Source organism: Cupressus sempervirens, chromosome 10, assembly GCF_028749045.1.
Source record: "Cupressus sempervirens isolate cs-2001-9-10 chromosome 10, ASM2874904v1, whole genome shotgun sequence".
In the NCBI taxonomy this organism is placed as follows: Eukaryota; Viridiplantae; Streptophyta; class Pinopsida; order Cupressales; family Cupressaceae; genus Cupressus; species Cupressus sempervirens.
This window is the reverse complement of record NC_143127.1, coordinates 846,569,440-846,594,103: the sequence shown is the minus strand read 5'-3', so window position 1 is coordinate 846,594,103 and position 24,664 is coordinate 846,569,440. Positions and strand designations below refer to the sequence as shown.

General features: G+C 36.8%; 2 pseudogenes; one reads left to right on the top strand and one right to left on the bottom strand.

Moving 5' to 3' along the window:
- Positions 1 to 3,890: 3,890 nt before the first annotated feature.
- On the top strand, positions 3,891 to 23,941 carry LOC149536652 (uncharacterized; annotated as a pseudogene).
- Positions 20,426 to 21,269, bottom strand: LOC149536653 (MADS-box protein SOC1-like; annotated as a pseudogene).
- Positions 23,942 to 24,664: the final 723 nt, after the last annotated feature.

The following is a 24,664-nucleotide window of genomic DNA, read 5'->3' as shown; positions in this document are numbered from 1 at the left end:
ACAAAGTATTGAGAAGTGATGGTGCAGATGATTGTGTATATGGTTCTCTTTTTTTGATGGCATGCGACATACAGGATCCTTTTCATCATAAGGAGTATGATTATGTGGCCTTTATCATTGATAGTATGCACATGTAGGTTTTTGAAGATGACAAAGATATTACAAATTTTTTGTTAAATGAAGACAAGTACCACGGTCAGAAGATGGATTGCAGTGGACTGATTGAAACCATAAATGGGAAGGAAACCATTTTTGGTCAAGAAATAATGCAGTTGAAAACAAATAAGATGCCGAAGGGGTTAGTAGTCTTGGAAAATATTTTTGATAACCAAGACAGAGTAAAATTAGGAGTAAATGACCCCAAACCCTAGGAGTTAGAAGAAATAAACTTGGGTATTGATGAAATTCCTAAAAGGGTTTATATTGGCTAGAATCTTCCTGTTGAAATCAAGAAAACATTGATTGACCTACTTAGAAAATACATACATATTTTTGCTTGGTCATATGATGACCTTAAGGTTTACAGGGAGGATCTTTTCTAGCATGTTATACCATTGAAGGAAAATGTAAGACCTTTCAGGCAAAAACAGAGACCAATCAATCCTACCCTTGCCCCAAAAATGCAAGAACTAACAAAACTAAGAGATGATGGGATAATTAAACCGATCAGGTATTCCACCTAGGTTTCAAACTTGGTTCCTGTCAGGAAGAAGAATGGAGATATTAGGCTTTGTGTTGATTTTAGAAATTTAAACATTGCATCTCTGAAAGACAATTATGGCTTACCTAATATGGAAGCCATGTTACAGCAAGTGACTGGCTCTGAATTGATGTCAATGATGGATGGCTAATCTAGATATAATCAAGTTCTAGTAAAAGAAAGTGAATAGTTCAAGACAGCCTTCACAACCCCTTGGGGAACATATGTGTATGTGAGGATGCCTTTTGGCTTGATTAATGCAGGAGCTACCTTCCAAAGAGCCATGGATGTAGCATTTCATGAGTATATTGATAAATTTATGGTTGTGTACCAGGATGATCTTACATCGTATTCTAATAAGGCTGAAGATCACTGCAAACATTTACAAAAAAACTTTATAAAAGCCCTGGAATATGGAGTATCTTTAAACCCAAAGAAATGCACATTCAGGGTCATAGAAGGAAAATTATTAGGACACATAGTGTCTAAGGATGGGGTAAAAATAGATCTTGAAAGGGTAGTAGCTATTGACAAAGTCCCCAAACCAAAAAATGTGAAAGGAATTCAGTCCTTTTTTGGCCAAGTCAATTTTTTGAGGAGATTTGTTACCAATTTTGCTGAAATCAGTAGACCCATCTCAAAGATGCTCAAGAAAGGAGCTGTTATAGATTGGAATGGTGAACCTTCACAAGCATTCCAAAATATAAAAAACTACAATAAAGAGTGCTCCAGTGTTGAGGACCCCAGATTATGCAAAACCCATGCATATTTTCTCTTTTGCATCATTCCATACTGTAGCTATAGTCTTATTACAGAAAAATCAAGAAGGATATGAGCAGCCTATTGCCTTTTTCAGTAAGTCACTACAGCCTGCTGCACTTAAGTATGAGATAAATGAAAAGCAAGAATATGCTTTGGTAAAGGCTGTAAAAGCTTTCAGAAGTTACTTGGTAGGTGCTACTATTATCACTTTTGTACCTAGTGCTACAGTCAAGGATATATTCTCTCAACAGGAAGTATCAGGTAGGAGGTGTAGATGGATTAATAGAATCTAGGAATTTAACATTGATATACAAATAACAAAGTTAGTAAGAGGTCAAGGTTTGGCCAAACTCATGGCTGAAACTACTCTAGAGGCTAATCAGATAAATCCGGTAAATGATGATCTCAGAGCTGACTTATGTGACATGGACCAATGTGATTGGTGCACCAATGTCACATATTACTTGCAACATATGGAAGCTCCTCCCCATCTGCCTGACAATGAAAAGAGGAATACTAAATTGCAAGCCATCAAGTATATAATTGTCCAAAATAACCTATGGTGGAGAAATTTTGAGGGAGTTCTGTTGAAGTGTGTTGATAAAGAAAAGGCAAAAGAGGTTTTGAAAGAAATGCATGTTGGAGTATGTGGGGGACACTACATGGTCAAAACTACTGCACATAAGATAATGAGAGCTAGGTTTTGGTGGCCTTCCCTTTTTAAAGATGCACAAGTTATGGTTAGGAAATGTGACCCTTGTCAGAGGTTTGTTGGAAAACTAAAATTCTTAGGAAATACTCCATTAAAGCTAGTGGAGATTCAAGAACCTTTTCAACAATGGGGTCTGGATTTCATAGGAGAGATTTTCCCCAAGTCTAGCACTGGCTATTCTTGGATTTTGGTTGCCACTGACTACTTTACAAAATGGGTAGAGGCTATCCCCACAAGAAATGCAACAAGTAAAGTGGTAAATAATTTCCTGTTGAATAATATTATTTCTAGATTTGGATGTCCACAGAGAATTGTAACAGATAATGCTATGTGCTTCAGATCTGAGGAGTTCATCAAGTTTTGTGATAAATATGGAATAACAAGGTCATCATCTACTCCATATCATCCACAAGGGAATGGACAAGCTGAGTCCACAAATAAGAGCCTGTTGAAGGTCATTAAGAGAACCTTGGATGATAATAAAAAGGCATGGGATTTCAAGTTACAGTTGGCAATATGGGCTGACTGAGTAACTGTAAAGAAAGCAATTGGTGTAGCTCCATTTGATTTAGTGTATGGGATTCAAGCCAGAATGCCTCAGAATAACTTGATGGGACTATACAATTACATCCAGTTATATGATGAAGATACTACAGATGAAATGCAAGAAAGAATGGATGAATTGGTAGGACTGACCAACACCAGAAAAGAAGCATCTTTAAGGAACCAAAAGTTTCAATTGCAAGTCAAGACACTCTATGATAAAAGAACTATAAGCAGAAAATTTGAAAACGGAGATTTAGTCTTAATGTGGAATGCCAGAATTGAAGATAAAGGAAAACATGGCAAATTTGATCCTATTTGGTTAGGCCCATATCTCATTGAAAATACTTGGGGTGAAGATTCTTATATACTCAAAGATATATTTGACAATATTCTTGAATTGCCAGTTCATGGACAGTTCTTGAAGAGGTATTTTTCTTGAAAAATACTTATTTTCTTCCATGAACAGTAGTTTTAGGGTTTCTTGTTGTTTTGTACATTTTGTGCTTTCTGTAAATCCTTGTGCAGACTGGTTCCTTGTTTTTGTGTGTTGCTTTGTGCTCTCTGAAGAAGTTGTCATCTTACTAAATATGTGATCTGCTCTCCTAGAGATTTTGAATTCTTGCATAGACTCAAGTAGTCTATCATCCCCAGACAGAGCCACTGTTGGTCTGATTTTTCACACTTGCAAATTTTTTTTAAAATTATGGTGAGAAATCATTTGAGTTTTTAGGATTTCCCTAGTCTTTCCCTATTTCATGTGTTATCAGAGTCTATTGATTTCTCCATATTGATATTTTAAAACAGCCATGAAATTGTCCCAGGTCTGAAATTGATGGCATCCCTTTTGAATTTCTTAGAAGATGTTGTAAAATGTTTTAAGTTAGTCCTTTACATTCTTATGGTGTGAGGTTTCACGTAACAACAGAATGCCTTTTGCTTTTGGTTTCCATGGCCATGCTTTCTGATACAGTGAAGAGGCATAAAGGATTTATCGCTCCTTGAAAAGCTCTTGTTACGAGCTTACGAGTAAATACCTTGAGCGAAGGAGCGGGGAAGCCTTCAATATGATCTATGCATATACGCCTCAATGGGTAGCATAAAGGCGTAAAGCATGATCTGAAGGGCACGCGAGGGTATTATGGTGTTACGAGTAAAGGTTTTTACGTAAGCATGGAGGCAAGGTTTCATGGTGTTTATGTGTCTACGATTCTTGGGTTTGCGGACAACCGTAAAGCTTTATTTTTAGTAGTAAAGGAATCATGTGGGACCTGTTGAAGTGTCAGAAGGGCCCAGTTGCAGCAAATCAGATGGAGACATGACATTTATGTCAGATAGGCCCATCCCTTGTGGCATATGACTTAAGCTTTTGATATTACACCCTTACGCTTATAGGTTAAGCGTATGAATGAAGAGCTAGTTTTTCTTTTTTTCGTGGTTACGGATCCAGTCTCAGCGTGTATGCGTAAAGAGGTGAGAAGGAAGATCAGTAAAAGGGGTTTACGCTCATACGATAAAAAGAAGACGTGAGACCGCAATAGTAGTTGAGAGGGCTCTTCGGTGATACAAATAAAGCTAAGTCATAAGAGCAAAAGATAAGTTTTGAAGCCTTACGCTGCTCCGAGAAATGAAGTGAGTAGAACAATGTAGAGGGAATTTCCAAGATCTCTGCAGATACGTGCACGTAGGATCGTAAAGGCTACAAGGATGGCTTGAGTGAGGGTTTTACGTTCACACGAGGAATGTTGAATCGTAAGAACGGAGATGTTAGTAAAAAGGTTTTTGATGTTTCGGTGTAAAGGGTTACGTATAAGCATGAAAGGTAATAAGACAGAGTTAAGGATCTTTACGCTTATACAGAAGAAGCTTAAACCATAAAGGCGAAAACACACAGTAAAAGGGCTTGAGATCCTATGGGGTAAAAGGTTTCGTAGGAACGTAAAAGGGATTTGCAAAACAGTGTAAGAGCATCATTACATTCCTACGATTAGGGCATTTTGAAGCTTCTTCGAGTGAGCGTAGAGATCCATTGAGAGCATTTTCAACATCACGAACATTGAAGGTTTGACTCAGCATAAGAACCGATGATAGTCATATAAGAAAGAACCTTTGATGTGTCACGACAGATAAGCAAAAAAGGACAAAATTACTGTAGCCAAGCAAAGTAAGGCTTTGAAAAGTACAATTAGAATCCAATTTTGCGGCTGATATACCCTGATGGCGACCTACAATCATAATTTTTAAAGCTCATGCATGCTAAATTTATTAAAAAGGTTGGCAGATATATAATTAAAATATCAAGGATTTAATTGAGTTACCAGCCTCAAGAAGCTTGTTCCTGTGCTGTTCTGAAGTTTTGAAAGCTACATAGCTCTGTGTATCCTGTGAAATTGTAGAAGAATTCAAAGTATAAAAAACATGGCTGACCAAGAAGTTGAAGAGGTGCACGTAGAAGAATTTGAAGTCAAAGACGAGGGTGATGATGTGGTAGAAGTCACACCAGAAGGAAAAAGGAAGAAATCTGCAGTCAAAACAGAAAAGAAGACAAGGGTCAGAAAATCGAACAAGCATGTAGAAGACTTGTTAAAACTCCTTCCAGGGTCGTCAAATGCAATTTTTGCAAACGATCATATATTTAGAGACCCTTATGCTTTTGTTCGAGATGCTGAATGCCCTAGAAGTACTGGCTATGATCTTTTCATGTACTTTTATCAGAACAGAATAAAGAATGTGCCAGTATGTAACCCTTGGAATAGAAATATGGCAAAATTAATTTTTCCAGAAGTGTTCGTTGATGTTGACCTATTGAAGGCCCTAATAAATTCATACAATCCAGTAACCAGGACTTTCCACAGGCATAATGGGAGTGTATTATGTACATTAGACATAACTTCTTTTATTGAGGCTTTTGGATTGATGGGACAAATGGATGTACCTATTGACATTGCAGACTTACAAGAAAAATTTGCTAGGAATAAAACCTATTTTGTAAACAATGTCATGCTGCCACACATTCCTTACAAAGTTAAGAAGGTAGGGTTAATCCCAAAAAAGGTGGGAGACTTTTTACCTTTGAGTAGGTTCAAAAATTATTTCAAAAAAATAGTGTATGGGCTACACAAAGTATTGGGAAGTGATGGTGCAGAGGATTGTGTATATGGTTCTCTTTTTCTGATGGCATGCGACATACAGGATCCTTTTCATCATAAGGAGTATGATTATGTGGCCTTTATCATTGATAGTATGCACATGCAGATTTGTGATGCTAAGAAAGGAGAACTGAAAGACTTCAAGTTCCACCATTATTCATTATTGATGCACCTTATCCTGTATAGCAACATTGGGTACATCAGTGGAGACTTCATTGATCAAACTTCTGATGAATTTGTTGAGTTACCTGTGCAACTCTAGACTCGTATTTGGCATAAAGATTTCTTCTATTCAAATGCCCTATTTTTTTTCAATTTGTTCAGTTCTGTTATTATGAGGCAGCTAGATCATACTTTCTTTAGGGCACCCAATGTTTTGAAGACTCTACTTAGGCCCTCTTTCTTAGATGAAAAAACAAAATTAGATAATAACTAGGGAAGCATATTTTTGTTTAAAGAATGTACTTTAATCAGATTTTTTGCATGCCCACAGCCTCCTCATCTATTGCCTAAATATCTACCCCCTAGATTGGCCATTATTGAATTCTTTTAGCAATTCTTATTGATGAATAAAGAAATGATCCCTCCCTCTCTGCATAAGCCTACTTTTTTATGTAGAACCTTTAAGGTAGGAGACTTTGAAATAGGCAAGAATGCTTTTGAGAAATTGAGTGACTATTTAGGTCAGTATAAATTTGCTACTGGGCCCTATAGGATGTATGATCCTGACAGTTATATTACAAACGAGGTTAAGACCATTAGGGGTTTTGTTCTGCCTCCAAGTAAGCCTATCCCTGTAGAGGACCTAATTGCCAACATAGTAGCAATAGGGGAGGTAGATGAGTTATTGAGGAAGTATGAAGAAATAAGGAAAGTGGAAAATGCTTTGAAGAGGACCAACCTTGATTTTAAGGGTTTTTATACAGAAGTTCCATATCCTAATAATCTGAGGAAAATGATTGAGAATTTTGATCATATTATGTTACAAATGCCTCATGAGCCAGAGGGAGAAGAAGCCATTGTAAATAGAGAATCCCCTGAACCAGATACACAATTAGAAATTCATTTGGAAGAAGAGCAGCCATAAACTTCAGCCTGGGTGCCACAAGGAAATAAAAGACAAAAGACAATGCACATCCCTGAAAAGGTGGTAAGCAGAGCTATACAAGTCATGTCTGGAAATAGTGAGTATTTTGCTGATATTAGGAAAAATTATTTTCACCAAAGGGCTACTGAAGCAGGAAAAGCTTCTACTGACATGCAAATTGCAGCATCAAGGTTGGATGACAGGCTCATTCAATCTGAGAAATTCATGGAAGATGATGATTTTATTAAATCATCAGAATTTAAAAGTTTTCTCTATAAAATCAAACAAAATGAACTCACGTTGAGTCTCATGCCAGGAGAAGATCCAGAGAAAAATAAAGAGTTAGTTGAAAAACTATTGGCTTATGACCCTGAAAGTGAAACAATGACTGCCGTAGAAGCTAGGGAATTAGTACATAGGAGTGGCATGATTCTAATACCACATTGGGACATTGAGAAAGCTTTTGTGTTGGGCCAAATGAGAAGACAAGATAAGGCCATCAGTTATGAAGCCACTAGCAGTGAAGGTTTTAAAAGAGGGTCAGGTTTTAATGTGGACACTAAAACCCTAGCAGTATGGAGTGTGGCCCCTGACACCAAGAAGCCTAAGATGATGGATATAGAAGAAACTGCTCAGGGCAATATGATTGTGTGGACATTAGAGAGCACTACTGGGAAGGAAATCTCCAGTTTGGTAAAACATTTTGCTCTTATGAATGAGGAAAAGGTTGATGAAATTGAGGATAAGTTAGTTGCAATGTTTAATGAATGCCTTGATATTAGGAGAACATATGAAGAAGAGCTCAAAATGAGCCATGTACATAAACAAAGAATAGAGGAGTTGGAGGAAAAAATTAAGATTCTGGAAATAGAAATAAAATCCCTCAAAGAACAGCTCAAGATAGCAGCAGAGGCAGAGCATGCACCAAGGCAAGAGGAAGAAAGAAGGCACGTAGTAGAATCAGAGGCCCAAACAGAAGAAATGCTTATGGGAAAAACAGTGTCAGTGCCTATGATTAGTGTGGAAATAGAAGTTTCCCAGGTTGACAATAATACCAAGAAAAATGTTTTGATGAATGTATTAAATCATAGAATCAACATTCTGGAAAGAATATCTCAGGATACTTATAATACATTCATTAGTCTACAATCTGCAGAACAAGTATGCATGGGTGCAGTTAGATGGCTTGAGCCTATTTTTTAATAGTGGGGACCCTATATGCAATTTTTTGACAGGTTGATACCCTTGTTAGCAAAGAAGCCAGATCTCCCAGATAAAGTTATTACTATGAAGGAAGGTATGGACAAAGTGAAAGAATTATTGCAAATCTTCACAGGGAAGCTGGCAGTAATTCAAAGCAAATTGAAAATGCTAACAAATGGTTTCTATTCTTTGATTCCTTCTGTTATCGATTCTAATGATGAGTTAAAAGATTTTGATGAGTGGTCTAATTCTTTTGATCACATTATAGACTTGCCACGAGTGGTGTCCATTCTCCAAGATGGTATTGATGAATGTCTTTTCAATGAACTAATTGATACCCTTTTCAAGATTGAAACTAAAGTGAATAGGTTTATCATAGAAGGAAGGGTGATTGCTGATGCCAGGTGGCAGAAAATAGTGGATGAATTAACAACAGTTAAGGAATGTGATTGGCCCACTAAAAGGGAAATATTTTTCTGTGAAGCAATCGCAAAAATCAAAGCACTACCAACTGGGAGCAGTTAGAGAAAAGGACAAAATTGAAGATTTTATGCTCCAGCTGTCATTTGCCTTCTATTTTATTTTTTTTGTTTTGTTTGTTCAGTTTTCTTTTGAAAAGGGGTAATTTACCCAATTTTTGAAAAAGGACACATGTCACTTTCTTTAGCCCGAAGCTTGTTGCATCTCACACTATTTAAGTGAGATCCCAAGGCTAAAGAAGGGTCCGAATTCTATTTCTTCTAAGTATTGTGCTTAGTCTAGTTTTTGGTCCAAATTTTGAAAGAAAGTTTGTAATGTATTTTTCTGTCAAATTCTCTGAGAATACATGAATATAGAATGAGCTGTGTTTCCTTCTAAAGGCCATTCTGAGTCTACTATAAAGGATATACCATTTTCAAAGGAAATGAATACAAATTATGAACTGTCCCCATATCAGTTCTTTCTGAATTTTGCCTCCTTTTAAATACTTAGCTATACTTAGCTACCTTGATGTTGTATGAGTAAAAGCTTGTGCGATTGAATGCAATCTAGTTAGGTTGTATATCCATTTATTATTGCTATTAATTCAATGGATTAAATAAAGGCTTTGATGAATGTGATGAGATTTCTTAAGTATTGAAAAGGATTTTGAATGATAAGTTCTGATAAGAATTGCTGATAGAATTTGTTGTAAGGCAACAAATTAGATCTAAGAATTTGCTATAGACTCTGAACCCCAATGGATTAGGCACTGATCAAGTCATTTTAGCTGAAGGAGAAATATATTATAAATGGTTATTCAAATACATCATCAAATCAAAATTTACTTTTATTTCTTGTAGATCTTCAAAGTTGGCTAGCACTTGTCTGCATGGAATGTTTTAGTTTCAGTTAGCCATTGTTGTTAAAAACATCTGCAGATCTATAGAAGAATTCTTGGCCATATTTGTTTCATGGGATGTGTTTACCATATTAGTGAGAATCATGTATATGTTTGAGGATCTTGAAATGAGAATCAGAATGAAACTAAGAATAATCCTCATACAGCTGTTCCAGTTTTGAACCATCCCTGGGCACACCCACCCTGGTTTTGCAGAGCCAAAAGAGTAGAAAACCATCTATGGTTTTGTTGAAGTTGGGTCCAAACATCTTACATATGCAATTGTTAATAAGAATAGGCTAGTCTTTAGATTGTGTATGTACTGTCATTTTGGTATTAAGCATTTTGTTGCTTAGTAGTTTTAGTACCTTTTAAAACACCAACACTATTATCATGGTATCTAATGAGGTGGATAGCATATTAATGCATTTGTATTTCCTTCACATGATGTTACTTGAAGTTTACAGTCCCCTTCAAAAAGAGAGTTGGAAATGCCATTACAAATAGTCCTTCAATGTTATACTCATTTATGGGGATTGGTGAAATAGTTTGCCATTTTATGTTTTGGGGACATTCTTTGTTTAAATGGAGTAATGAGAGCACCTCTAAAACCTATATAGAAGTGGGTGGAAGATTAGCCACAAAGGAGGATTGTGTTTCAACAATGTTCTGTAGAAGGTCTTCTTTTGTAGCTTGTGTTTCTAAATATTTTGATTCTTGAGGATCATCTCTTGTTGATGTTTGAAATAGAAGTTTGATATGTCAATACATACGGTAATGTGTGCAATTTTATCACCTTAGAAAATTGTATTTAATCCTTCTAGCTGGGAATAGCTAATTGTTCATTTCATTGTACCTAATCTGATGATAGTTCTACAGGAAATTATAATCAACCGAGCTAATCAATAACTACACCAATTTAATTGGGATATGGCTTGTTTCTTTCTAAAAATATCTCTTATGATATGTTTTTGTAAATTTCTTGCAAACTCTACCCATCTTTCATGGTCTACATTATTTATGTGTAGGATTTTGAGGTAAGTCACTTAGCATGGATTGAGTGAGTTTTATTATTTTATTATTTAGATTTTGGAATATGTATGCAACTAGATCAAATTTTTTTTGTGCTAAGATGTAATAAGAAGCTTAAAAAAGATCTCTCTATATACATACATACATACATAAATACATACATATATAGACACACACATATGATAAACATACATATACACAATTTGAAGCTTCTCTATATATACATATATAGACCCACACATATATGTGTGTGTATGTATATATGTACACATACATATACATAAAGAGAAGCTTCTCTAATCACCTGTTGGGAGAAATATAAAGAGATACATGTTTAGAAGGAAAATAAAAGAACATTTACATAGGTACCTCTTCTCCCCTAGAAGAAAATCACAGAGCAAGGGCACCAAGATCACAAGGGCATGACATGGAAATGAAATCATAGAGCAAGGACACAACAAAGAAATGTAGAGATCACAAGGGAAAGACAATGAAATGTAGCAATCATAAGGGCATGAAAAAGAAATCCTAGATGCCCATTGATCTCTAATGAGGGCATGACAACAAAATGAAGATATCGCAAGGGCACGAAAATGAAATACAGTGATCACAAGGGCACAACAATGAAATGAAATGATCAAAAGGGTACAACAACAAAATGTAGTGATCACATGGGAAAAACAATGAAATCTCCACCAATGTTCAGAGCTCTCTACCCTCCTTTGAAGATCTCTACCCTCTTTCGTGCATAGATCTCCACAATCAATAAAAAAAATGAGGAATGATTAATGTTGTATTTTTTTTATAATCACACTGACGTTACAATTATGATGCCAACATTGATATTGTTATGGCATCAAGGAAAATTACAAAAAAAAATGAAAATCACCCACAAATTAAACCATCATCACAAATTGCCATTGCAATTTGACCCCAAATATTGTAGTGCTGAATTTAAATCACAACCCTCCAAAAGATGAAGCAAAACACTACTCAATGGCTATGCAATGAATGCCTCTTTCACTCTGATACCATGTAAGAATCTACGTCAAGCTTGATACAATATGAGAATTTTCCTAAGGAAAGAATGAAATGCCAAGATCTAGAACTTCAAGAGATAATTTTCTTGTGGTGTTATGAGGTGCTAGTGGTGACACCCAAGTTCAATTTTGAATGAGACATCTAATCAGAAACTTTTAGCTGTGATGTTTATGTTTATATATGTTTATATGAACAAAATATTTATAAATTGTTAAAATATTTGTTGTCCAATGATAAAATTCATGTAATTAAATGAGAAGACAAGATTATAGAACTAGAATTTGAAATATTAAAAGGAAATACAATATTAAAAGGACACTACCAAAATGTTACAACATGTTATAGCAATTCTCCTTTTATTAGGGTAATTAGTGAAAGATTTACTTGTATGTCACTAAATTTTTGTAGGTGAAGTAGTAAAACAATAATTTCTCACATCTCATCCAATAGGGGATCTAGATCTTCAATTAAACATAAACATTTTGGAATTTTTGTTTGAAGTTTTTATTAATTCTTCTTTTTCATATTGTGGTTTTCTAAGAAGACAAATTAAATCTAATGCCTTAAAGAATGCTTCTAGTTCAATTTTTAGAAATAGATGACATGAAGTGAACAAAAAATTGCTACAAGATTAGTTGAAATCCTATCATGGAAAATAGTAGTTCTTACAGTTCAGGCCTGCATATTTCAATTGTTGGGAGGTTTGGAACTATCCCAACGTGTCATCATTTCAAAAATACTAATTTTGTCAATAACATTTTTTATTTCTAACTATTTATTACTTGTTAAGTTGAACATGACAAATAATTTAAAAAAAAGATTCTCCCAGCAAGCTACCTTATTGCCCAATGTGCTTAACCTTGATAATATTTATTATAAAATTAGAATATTAAAAAGAGTGAACCAACATGCACCAAATTAATCAGTCTACAAGATTAATCTTTTAAAACTTTTCCTTCTCTAATTACATTAAAAAATTCTTCAAAAGGTTTAAAAACATCTAAAACACTTCATAAAATTTATGAAATATGTATTTTTCAATAATCCCAATTTCTTGGGATATTGTGTGAGTTTATTAGCATCAATATTTTGGATATTACTCAATAATTCATCATTAGTAATTGTGTGTGAGTTTATTAGTATCAACATATGGATCATATTCAATGATCCATCATCAGTGTGAGTTTACTAGCATCAACTTTTTAGATCATACTCAATGATCCATCATCAAAATATCATCAGTATTTTGCTGCTGGATTATTGAATATGATTGGAAATGTTGATGCTGATAAAATGACACACAATATTACTCAGAATTGATGATAGATCATTGAATATGACCAAAAATATTGATGCTAATAAACGCACACTCAATCTTATCTAGAATTATAAAAATAATAACTGTAAAAGTCTATTTTTCTTAAGAAACTGAAATATTTTATAAATCAACCATTATGAAATCCTAGCTTATATTTTGGTCTTTAATGTCTAGAATCACTATTAACTGTTTCTTTTTCATTGCCAGGGTTTGGGCAAATGACAATGGCGAAAAAGAACAAGAAATAGGGTGGGAAAGAATGGGAAATAGAGATTGTAGATACAGAACAACGTTACACATGGTTTGATGATGTGAAGATCAGGTTTGAATTTCACAAGGTGGAAGATGACGAGTAGATTATAAGTCGAGAAAGCTTTTTTCTGTGTCGATAAACAGAGTACCCAACTATCTCAAGGACTTAAACAAAGAAGCATACAAGCCTCTAGTGGTCTCTCTAGGCCTTTTCTATCACAAAATGTCAGCTTCCACTGAACCAGCAGCACGCCCACTTTCTAGTGGAAAAAGTGCAGAGCTTGCTTCTAGATATTACAGATAGCTACGAAGGAACAAGAGAGTGCGAAGAGGAAATCCTTGTGGGGCTCTTCACTCTGGACGGATGCTTCATTCTGGAGACTCTCAGGCTTCTCAGCGATGAGTCACAATGGAACATCAATGGCGATTCACAATGGAATCTTGATCCTATTTTTAATAGGAACATGGTCCACTTTTGTCAATTCGATATCTTGACTGATCTTCTATTGTTTGAAAATCAGGTACCCATAGTCCTCCTTCTTGGACTGTTGGAAATGGAGGTCAAATTAACAGAAGAAATGGTGAGGATAGAGCTGCTCAGAATATGCTCTGCAGCAAACAATAGGGGAAACAAGGGATGAGCATAAAGAGCACGAGGCCAAATTGAGAGAACCCCTCAACTTAAAGTACAAGGATCTACACGAGTACAAACACATTTTGGGGTTTTATTTCATTGTGCATGAGTTAGAGACAATCCACGAAGGAGAAAAGATAGAAGGTGTTGGTATTACAATACCGGGGGTAGAGGACAACCATGTTCATCATTGCCATCACCATCGTCTTCTGAATCATCATCCTCGTAAGTGAGGCTCAGCTCATAAACGTAAGAAAGAGTATCATTATCAATACCTGATGGCTTTTGCAACAGACTTCTACAATAATGGAATGAAACTTAGATCGTATGAGGGAGTCCCATCTACCCATTCCCTCCACTTTGACAAAAAGGAAAAGACTCTATTTTTGCTTGTGATATGGGTTTCTGATGCCGCAGACTTGATCTTCAGGAACCTCATGGCTATGGACGTTTGCCAGGAAAAGGAACTTAGGGTTATTTCGGAGTATGTGTTTCTAATGATTGTTATTTCAAAATAGAACATAGATAGAATTTTTATTCTGCTAGGGTTTTCTTGCTTCATGCAAAATTTCAATTTTTTTTGCGTACGGCCCTTCGCTTGCACTCCTCTTCTGTCAGGACTTGTCATACCACATTTACTGCGGGAGCTTTAGGTTAGGATATAATGGCTCTGGCCAGCGGTGAACCAGTTTTTTCTGGTGTTTATGCTGCTGCTTTAGACTGCCATAGCGCCGCCACTGAACAAACGCCTGCGCAAGTTTGTCCCAAAGGTTTTCCATGAGGTAATCCTAATATTGTCCTTCCTTTGCAAGAGTTTGATGCTGCATGTGACTGGTTAGAACAACATACCTTGATAGGGTATTTTGTTGGTAGGACTCCCCCTGAAGCTATGCTCAGAGAATGGGTCAACAAAAGCTGGACTCCTCATGGAGTCTGCCTTGACGCTGTGGAAAACCTTACCAAAAGTTTTTTTTTATTTCGCTTTGCTAATCCGTCGCAAGCAGACGTGGTTTTTACCAATGGCCCTTGGTCTGTGCATTCCTCTCTGCTTATTTTTCAAAAATGGTCCTGAGACTTCTCTGTCTCGGATGATAAAAAGCTTAGGGTTCAAATTTGGGTCGAATTCCTAGGTCTACCCTTGCCTTGCTGGCCTTTTATTGAGTCTATTGCCCAAGCCCTTAGAAAAGTTGTTACCAAGGAGCCAGAGAAATTTTTTAATGCTCGCCCTCAGCGGTGTGTTTGCATTGAAGTTGATCTTTCTAAAGATCTCAAGGATTCTATGGAAATCCAGATTGGTGCTCGAATCTTTGCACAGAAGGTGCTTTACTTTAACCTACCTAACATCTATTATAGGTGCCAGTCTGCGAAACATAAGATCAAGGATTGCCTTTTGGCTACGCCTAGGGTCAAACCCCAGCCTAAAGCGACGCCTGTCAAATAGGTCAAAGGAAAAAAAGAAGAATGGGTTACTATTGGGAACAAAGGCAAGCTTGCCTTGAATCCTTTGGCCCCCAAGCCATCCTATGCGGTAGTTACTGCGATTCCTCCTACTTCCGTCGAAGTGTCAGCGCCTGCTAGCGTGGAGACACCAGCGGCTTCTGTTGCACTTGTTTCAGTTTCGCAGGTTTCAAACCTTGTTGGTTCGTAGGGGATTAAGGCAGCCGCTAGGGCCTCATCCTTGGCTGGGGCTCATTCTCCTCTTGTAGTCTCTTCCATAGTACCACCAGCAACAAGGCATTCTCACAGTCCTCCTAAACATGCAGAGATATCAGGGGTCAAACGGTAGGCTGTAAGTCCAGAGGATTTCCCGTCTGACTTCCACCTGATTTCTACCCTTTTGGAGAATAGTTACTCCTCTCTAGAGGACGAGGATGATATGGAAGAGTTCTCATGAACTTCCTCTCTTGGAATGTTCGAGGTCTTATAGACCTTCCTAGAAAATTCTATGTCCGGGATACCCGTCATAGACTTGAGAATTTAGATTTTCTTTGGCTGCAAGAAGTTAAGATTTTTGGATTCATGCTTTCTAATGCATGCCGCATCATTTGGAAAGATAACGTCATGTTTTCTTCTCAGCATGAAGCTGGCCGAGGTGGTGTAGTTACTCTCCTGTCACCTTGCCTTCATTCTGTTATTATTTTGCACAGTTCTGACCCCACACACCATATTATTTGGCTTTTGCTTTCCATTAACAATCATTCTTTTGGATTCATTAATGTTTATGCCTCCAATGATGTTATGGAAAGGGCACAAATGTGGGTCTGGCTTGCTGACAACCTGCCCCCAGCTACTTGGGTCTTGTGTGGGGACTTTAATACAGTTGAAGTGGCCTCTGACAAAGATGGCATTCTGCCTTTCCATTGGACAGCTGGGGAAAGAGAAGCTTGGTTTTACATGCGTCATAAATTGGGCCTTTTTGATCCCAATACTAGCTGCTATCATGATAGTAGGGCCTGGCACACTTGGTCCAATTTTCGAGCCGATCTTGACCGCATATTGAAACATCTTGATCGTGCTATGATCTCGACGCAATCTTTTTTTTCCTTTTCTGAAGATCGTGATCTACCTGTCATTCCCCTGATAGATGTGACATTATCAGACCTCTATCCCATTTATTTTGGCATTTTTTGGCAAACAACTGTCCCCAAAGTGGCCAAGTCTCAATTCTTTCTCAACACGTTTGTGATATTGCATGCTTCCACCATCTCCCACATACAATGTGTCTAGAATTTGGAACCACATCCACATTCCTATCGAGGTTGGATTCAATGGTGGAATGATGCCATTACCACAATGGCTCATTTTTTGCACATCTACTGGCGTCAGCTGGCAATTTTCAGAAAATGGTCTTATGAAGCCAACACCCTTGCCCTCAAAAAAGCCTCTAAAGTGCTCACCTTCAACCCCTTTGATGTGGATCTTCAAATTCAGCTTGCCAAGCTTCGCCATGAAAAGAAAATTGCTGATAACTATGCTGCTCGAGGAGCTCAAATCAAAGCTCGTCTCCATTGGTTGGAGGTTGGCAACAAAGCCTCGAAGGAGTTCTTCAAGGCTCTCCTAGCCTGTCATACCAATGTTGGCATTAAAAAGATAAAACAAGGAACTGATGTTCTTTCTAGTTTGCCTGACATCCTGCAAGCTTTTGTTCTTCACTATGAGAACATTTTTGCTTCACAGGGCCATTCGGTTGCTCAGGAGGAGGCTCTCAGAAAGTGTATTACTGTTACTCCAAACCGCCTCACGGTTGACAAACGCGCTTTCTGTGAGAAACTTCTTTCCCTCCAAGACCTTAAAGAGGCAGTTTACTCCATGGTGGATGACAAATCCCCTGGGTGTGATGGATTTCCCTGTGAATTTTACAAACATCTTTTTGAGCAAATTGGTCCTGATCTGCACAAAGTCTACCTTGAAGCATACCATTCTAAAAGCTTAGGAGCGATCATAAATAAAGGCAATATTAAATTCATACCTAAAGCTGGTGATCCTAAGGACATTTGCAACTGGAGGCCCATCACCCTCCTAAATGTGTCTTATAAGATCATTGCTAAGGCGCTCCCTCTCAAAATCTGCCATATGCTTCCTCTAATTGTGCGGCCTGAACAAATTGGCTTCATCAAATCTAGGTATATTCTTGACAACATCATTGCTATTTGGGAAGGTATGGAATGGGCCCGTAAGTCCAAGCAGTAGGCTATCTTTTTAAAGATAGATTTTGCTAAAGCCTATGATCTCATTGAATGGCCTTTCATTTTGGCTATGCTTTAGGCTCTGGGTTTTCGTCCCAATTTCTTTCAGTCCGTGGAGATGCTCTTTGGTGACGCTAATGCTTGCATCACCATCAATAATTCGCAATCTGAAGCTTTTGGACTTTTTCATTCCATCAGACAAGGTTGTCCGTTAGCTCCAATGCTTTATGTCCATGCTGCTGAAGGTTTTGGTTATTTACTTGCTCACTCTGTGTCTTCAGGACTGGTCCATGGCATTTTCTTGCCTGATTCTTCCTCCCAGTTAGTCAATGGTCATTTTGCTGATGATTCTTTTCTTACTCTTCTTGAAGATGAAGAAAACATCAAAAATGCTTTAAATTGTCTTGACACTTTTTGTCAAGCCTCTGGCTCTGCCATTCAATGGCATAAAATGCTCTGCTACCGACAATTTTTTTGCCAACTCCTCCTTGGCTTAGCCAATTCCAATGGAAATGGGTTACTCATGGAGAAATCTTCCACTTTCTTGGCATTCCCTTTGCTTTCCAGGCTTCGCTTGTGGAACTTTGGAATGCTGTGCTTACAAAGATTAACAAAAAGCTTGATTATTGGATCACTAAGCCACTTTCTCTTACTGGTAAATTTCAGATTTTTTCTAAGATTTTGGCTGCCACCCATGTGTATTATTCTTTTTGTTGGGCTCCCTCCAAAGCTTCCTATCTCAAATTAGAATGTTTGCTCAGAGATTTTCTTTGGGACTCTGGTTCTGACCATCATTGCTTTCACAGAGTTGCCTGGGATTTCTGTTGTCGCCTAATGGAATCTGGGGGTCTCGGCCTGCTTTCCACTCGGAAGCAGGGCCTTGCCCTCTATGCTAAATGGATTATCAGAGCTATTTCTAGAGATGAAGCTTGGAAAATACTTGTCAGGCATTGCATCTCTTCAGGCTTCGCTGCTAATAGACTGGTGTGGAATGGGATTGGTTTTTAGACCCTTCTCACTATGCGTGAACCAGTGGTCATATAGGGCTCTTTTTTTATAAAGAGCATCTGGAAAGCCTGGGAAGCTCTTAAACCTTGGCTTTGTCGGGCTGGTGATGAGTTTCGCAATGGGCTGTCCTTAAATCAACAGAACATTTGGTGGTCCCCCCTGTTTGCCTTCCAAGGTATTCCTCTTGCCAAGACTCAAGGTGCCAGTGCTCTGCGTTTCTTTAAACGTGGCATCCGCACTACCAAGGACATTTTTTTAAGAGTCACCATGAATTTCAGGTCATGGGAGGATATGCAAGTTCAATACCGCCTTCTTCGTACCGATTGCCAGACTTATGACCTTCTGTTGTCTTCCACCCCTATGCACTTACTTCATAAAATGGGGATTCAATCTGTTCATCCTTGGTGGTATGATTGGAAGTGGTTTCCTGCCACTCCATTTACCAATTATAAGCCCAATATGGGATACAGATGGCTTTTGCCCCACCTTCCAATGGTGGACACGCTTAATCAACGGTGGTATTTGCATTCTTCGCTTTCTCAATGGAGAAAACGGTTCGACACCATTTGCAGTGCCATTACAGAACCTAAGATTGCTCACTTTACTTGGTGCCTTACCTTCCAAGGTCTTCCCCTAGGGCCTCAGCTCAAGCACATTGGGGTTCCTGATCCCAGATGCCCCTTCTGTGGCCAACCTGAGTCCTTTTTGCATATTTTTTGGTTTTGCAAGCGTGCTCAGAATTATTGGCACTGGATTCATGATTTTTTCAAGCCTTTTAGGCTCGAACCTTTTTCATGGCACATGATCCTGTTGGGTGATTCCCCCAGATTTCCTTGGAAGTTCTTCCAGATTTGGCATACTTTCAGGATGGAAATTTTGTTTTCTCTATGGAAAGATAGGAATGCAGTTTTATTCACTTATAATTTTTTGGATGTTAACATTGCAATGTACACTAAGGCATGCATTTGTAACAATGTCATTATGCAGATACAGGTGCAAGCTAATAAAGTTGCCCTGGAGGTTGCCCACTTACAGGAATTGTTAAATCACTGGGTGAATGCTCCTTGTACCATTGCTAGAGTGCCTCCGGATGCCTCAGCTGATGCCTCCTTGTCTCGCCGTCACTGTTCTTGATGCTAGTCCTCTGGCTGCCATTCACACATGCCGCTCTCCTAGGGTCCCTGCCACCGCTTTCCCAGTGGTGGTCATGGCGGTTGGAGGCGCCGCTCTGCTTCCCCACCGCGTGGTGGTTCTGGCTGGTCCCCAGCTCCCCCCTCAGGCGGGCTTCTGGCCAGTCTTCGGCTCCTCCCCCTGGACGGGCACACTCTGGCAAGTTTCCTCGGCTGGCCTTGGCAATTTCTCCTCTACGGCTAGATAAGAAGGATGCGGAGACTGCGACTACCCTAGATCCTGCAGATGGTGCTGACGGCTGGACTGTTCCTAGTCCGCCTCACAATCCCACTAATTTGTGGAGATTTCCTGATAAAGATGATCCTCCTCCCTTTCCTGGTACTGTCTTGGTAGCTTGAGGTTGATAAAAAAAAATTATTTTTATGAATAGTTTATAGTTTTTGGCTACGGCCACGTTGTTTATTCCAGCTTTGGCCAATTGAACTCATTCGCGGGGTGATCCTGTATCCCCCGGCCCTTTTTTGTGAATTGTAATCTTAGTAAATTTTTTTAATTGAAAAGGACTATTCATCAAAAAAAATAGAACACAAAAATAGCATTCTACAATCAATATAAAATATTTCTTCCAATCTCTTCCCAATGTGATGATTTGACTCCATTAAAACCTAAATACACACACAACATGATTATGTCACCCTCAGAAATATTCAGCAGAACCCATTACATTCTTATTATTTAGGAAAAACTTCATTCCCCATTACATTCTTATGAAAACAGAAAAAAGTATCAGTTCAGTATACATAAGACCTAGAAATGTACTTGGTTACAGAAGAAGACATTACAGTCACCTTCAAAATCAGTCATCAGAAAGTAAATGCCAGTTATCTCCAGGCATGACCACCCTTTGCAACTCAGACATTTCAAGATTGAATGGAAGGCAGCCCTCATGCGGCATAAGCAAATGAGAAGGGATGCCTTCATTAGTGACAAACGAATTTTCACAAGGAAGCAAGAAAGGCCAGTCCTTGCCATCTCCATTGGGAGAAGAAGCCATTACAGACTGACCACCATTAATGGCTGCTTCTTCTTCTTCTTCACCCCACATTGCTCCTTGATGGGGCTGCTGTTCTTCAGACATCAACTCTGCCTCTATTTCATCAAGGGCCTTCTTTCTAAACCTCAATTGCTCCCTCTCTTGTAAAACCTGACTGATTCCCTTCTTGAATTCTTTCAGTGAATCCCCAAACTCCCTCAGTTGATGAAGATCCAAATCTTCAACATTTCTTCTATACCATGAATCCACTTGTGCATTTCTTTCCTGTCTTTTCAGCTTCTCCGTGTGTTTCTTCTCTGCATCTAGCTCCCTCAGTAATGAGCTGTATAGTTGCTCTGCCCTCCATGATTTTTGAACCTTCTTGTCATTTACAAACACTGGAATGTTTTGATATTTATCAATCACATAATCAAAATCAGGGCTCCCAAATGTGAATGCCTTCCCGGCAGGAGAGTAAACAATGATTGCAATCTCTACTGCACACATTATGGCGAGTTCACTGGCCTTTTTGAATACTCCCATCCTCCTCTTGGAAAAACACACCTGCCTCGCATTAGGGTTTTCTATTCTCTTTATAGGGATTTTCACCTTGCCCATTCTTGCTCACTCCTGAAACATCAAAAACAGCTAAAAGTGTATGAAACCCCAAAAAACATGATTCTACCACAACTGTTATGATTGTAAACACCCAAAACTTAAATTGTTTGTTTCAATACAACTTATCTATGCATGCAAAATGGTTTCAAATCTAATATAATTTGAAGGATTAGAGTTTCAAATCCCTACCTTGAATGCTAAAAAACTTTTTTGTGCCTGAGAAATCAACTCTGAGCTCAGAAACAATTTCGACCGAATCGCTGCAATTTCTGATACCTAAGTTTTCTTAGCGATGAACATTCAAAATATATAAGAAAAACCTCAGAAACCATTCAGTTGAGCTCTGGAAAAGCAGTGAAAACCATTAAGCGTGCACGCTCTTTAGATAGGAATTCCAAAAAACGAAAAGCAAAAAGATGATAAACTCTATCGAGTTGTTGAAGATGTTTTTAGAAACATCAAATTAAAATGGCAAAAATCTTGCTGACCTTATCTTCCATTCTTACTCTTAAAATCTTGCTAAATATGAAATACAAAGACACAGTAAATTAAGGTGGAGTGTATTAAGCTACTCAAGCTTTGTTTAGATATGCTTTTTATTTTGGTTTTGTGCCAATAAGATGTAGAATAATTATCTTAGTAGAGACTACCAAATTATCTGGCCTCCATGTGAATGGTTAAGTCATTTTAATATGGAAAATAGGTAGCATAAGAGAGGGAGTATTATAAGGTTTCATTTACACATTTTGTAAAATATATAGTTTTAGAAGTTTCTAAAAGTTTTAGGCACGTCCGGTATACCTAAAATTTATTTGTAGATAACTTCCATCAATTTTTTTTTTTTAAATATGAAAATATTATTTACAATATATATAAAACAAAAGTTCAAAACTAATTTATGATTTGATCTTTAAGAAATTAATTATTAAAATAAATTAATTTTTTAAAACAAATTCAAATATTTAATTGAAATAAGAGATTTTTATATTTTGAAATAAGTTTTATTATTATTATTATAAGAAGTCTTATTATATTTCATCATTGTTATTCTTAAAATATTATAATTTTTTAGATTATGATTTTTTTGATTCAATTGAAAATATTAAAAAATAATAAATATTTATATTATATAATCTTCTATGAAATATTATTATATTGATATTATAATTTATTTATAATATAATAGCACCATATGATATATATGCAATAGAAAATATATATCAATAATTATATTTGTAATTCAAATTTAAACTAATATTTTAATTAAATATATTTATCTATACAACTATAATAAAACAAATTTATTTGTACAAATATCATTATAAAAATTACAATTATATATTTTTTATTAATTAAAATATTTTCTATATTATAATAGATTTATTAAATTAAAACTAGATTTATACTAATTTAACTAAAAGTAAGTGCTAAGTCACTATGTGACCATTTTAAAAATTCTAGTTCTACTAGAAAAGTCATATGACAATTTTTAGTACCTTTCTTTCGTACTCAAAGATATATTTTCATCTTGGAGATGTATATGGAGATATACATCAAATGAATTTTCTTTGCATCTCCTATAATCATCTCTTGGAGATGAAGAAAATTTCAATAGAAATTTCTTATATGAGATAAGTTACATTGGATTTTCTTAAAGTTATGATAAATGAGAATAAAACTAAAATAACATACCAATGAAGTTGTAATTTTTATTTTCTTTTTTATAAATGTTTATAAAAAAAATTGCAGGTTCTATGCATCTTTTCTAAATTCAAATAGGTAAGAAAATGAAGCGAAGCCATAATAAGGCTTAAGAAGCCTACACTCTTTGAAGTTTCATCAATTGATTGATAAAATAATAGGATTCTACTCTACTTTCTTTGTCATCACTTTTTTTCCTATTGCAATGATGTTGATCAAGTATCAATGTAGTTAATCTATTTGAGTACTTTGAATTTTAGTTTTAGTTTTTCTTTTAAAGCATTTTAGTATTGAGCATTTTTATTCACTAACATTGCTTATCAACTTAATTGAACAAATATTCCCATTTATCATAGAAATGATGATTTGAAAAATTCCTCATTCCCATGCTAGTGATAACTTAACATCATCTCTTAAGCATATGCTTACACTTAATAATATAAAGTGCATGTGATTAGGGGAGTCCTCAAACTCATACCTATGCCTTGAGGGTTCATTTATGATAACCCTACCTCCATTTCATCTATCAGTTAATTAGTGGCTTTAGTGTTTGTAGTCAAAAGTTAGAGGAAGTTCTCCCTCTGTCCCCTTACATGAGATCTTTGATCTCTCTTTAATCCCTAACTACTGAAATTAAGCAATTCTATCAACCTAGCCCCATTATAATTATATAAGAACCATTTTCTGAGAAGGACGTGGTTTTGCTGAGGAAGAAGGGAATAATCCAGAGCTCGATTGGGACTGATGAGGAAGTTAGTTCCCTCTTCAACTTCAGTATCGCTGACAAAGAAAAGTTTGAGGAATTGAAGATGGATGTCAATGAATGGTACAAACGGCGATTTGTGGTGAGAGTTAACGACCTCATGGAGAAAAAACCAAAACTTCTAAAAGCTTTCACTATGTTTTGGGGCGTTGTTCTTTTGTTGGCAGCTGCAGCACCCTCAGTAGTGCAGATTATTAATAAGCTGTAGTCAAACAAGGAAGTAAGAAGAATGATTAGCTGAGTGATGAAGAGAAGACAACGTATTGCGCAAACAGGATTTTGCAGTATTTTTATATATTTCAACTATCCTACTAACATGTAGGGTTATACTGGTTGGTTTTCTATATATAATCAGTTACAACATGTATCTGTTATATTTGATGAATGTGATTGTCTATCTCTATATGTAATTTCTGTTTTGTCAAACATATTTTATTGGTATTTTAGTTCACTTAATTAACAATACGAGGGCTGTAAGCAGCTTTGTACTAAGTCCCTGTCTATAATGGGTAGGAAGAAGATGTGTGGGAATGGTTTTGGCAAGTTACGTTGTATCATTAATTTGAAATGGGAATTACATAAAAAGGCTTTCAGAGAAAATGACAGAGATAGGGTAATATGACCTGCCAAAGTTCAAATACATAAACAACATTACATCCATATCATGTTCAAAGCACATTCATGGCTGCAATGAACACTATCATTCTTTTGGGATCAAAATCACTGATTGTCCTACTCATTTAAGCTTTACTCGTTTATAGATTACATCATCTTCCATTATGTGGCCACCCTGAAGTGATCCAAGCCAATATGAAGAGAGAGAAAACAATGATGATTTGTGAACTAAATGTTGCAACTTTGAGAGAGCACTGGCTTCTTTAGGCATCTTTGTACTAACACCCATCACCTCCAATTCTAAGATGCTCGTTAA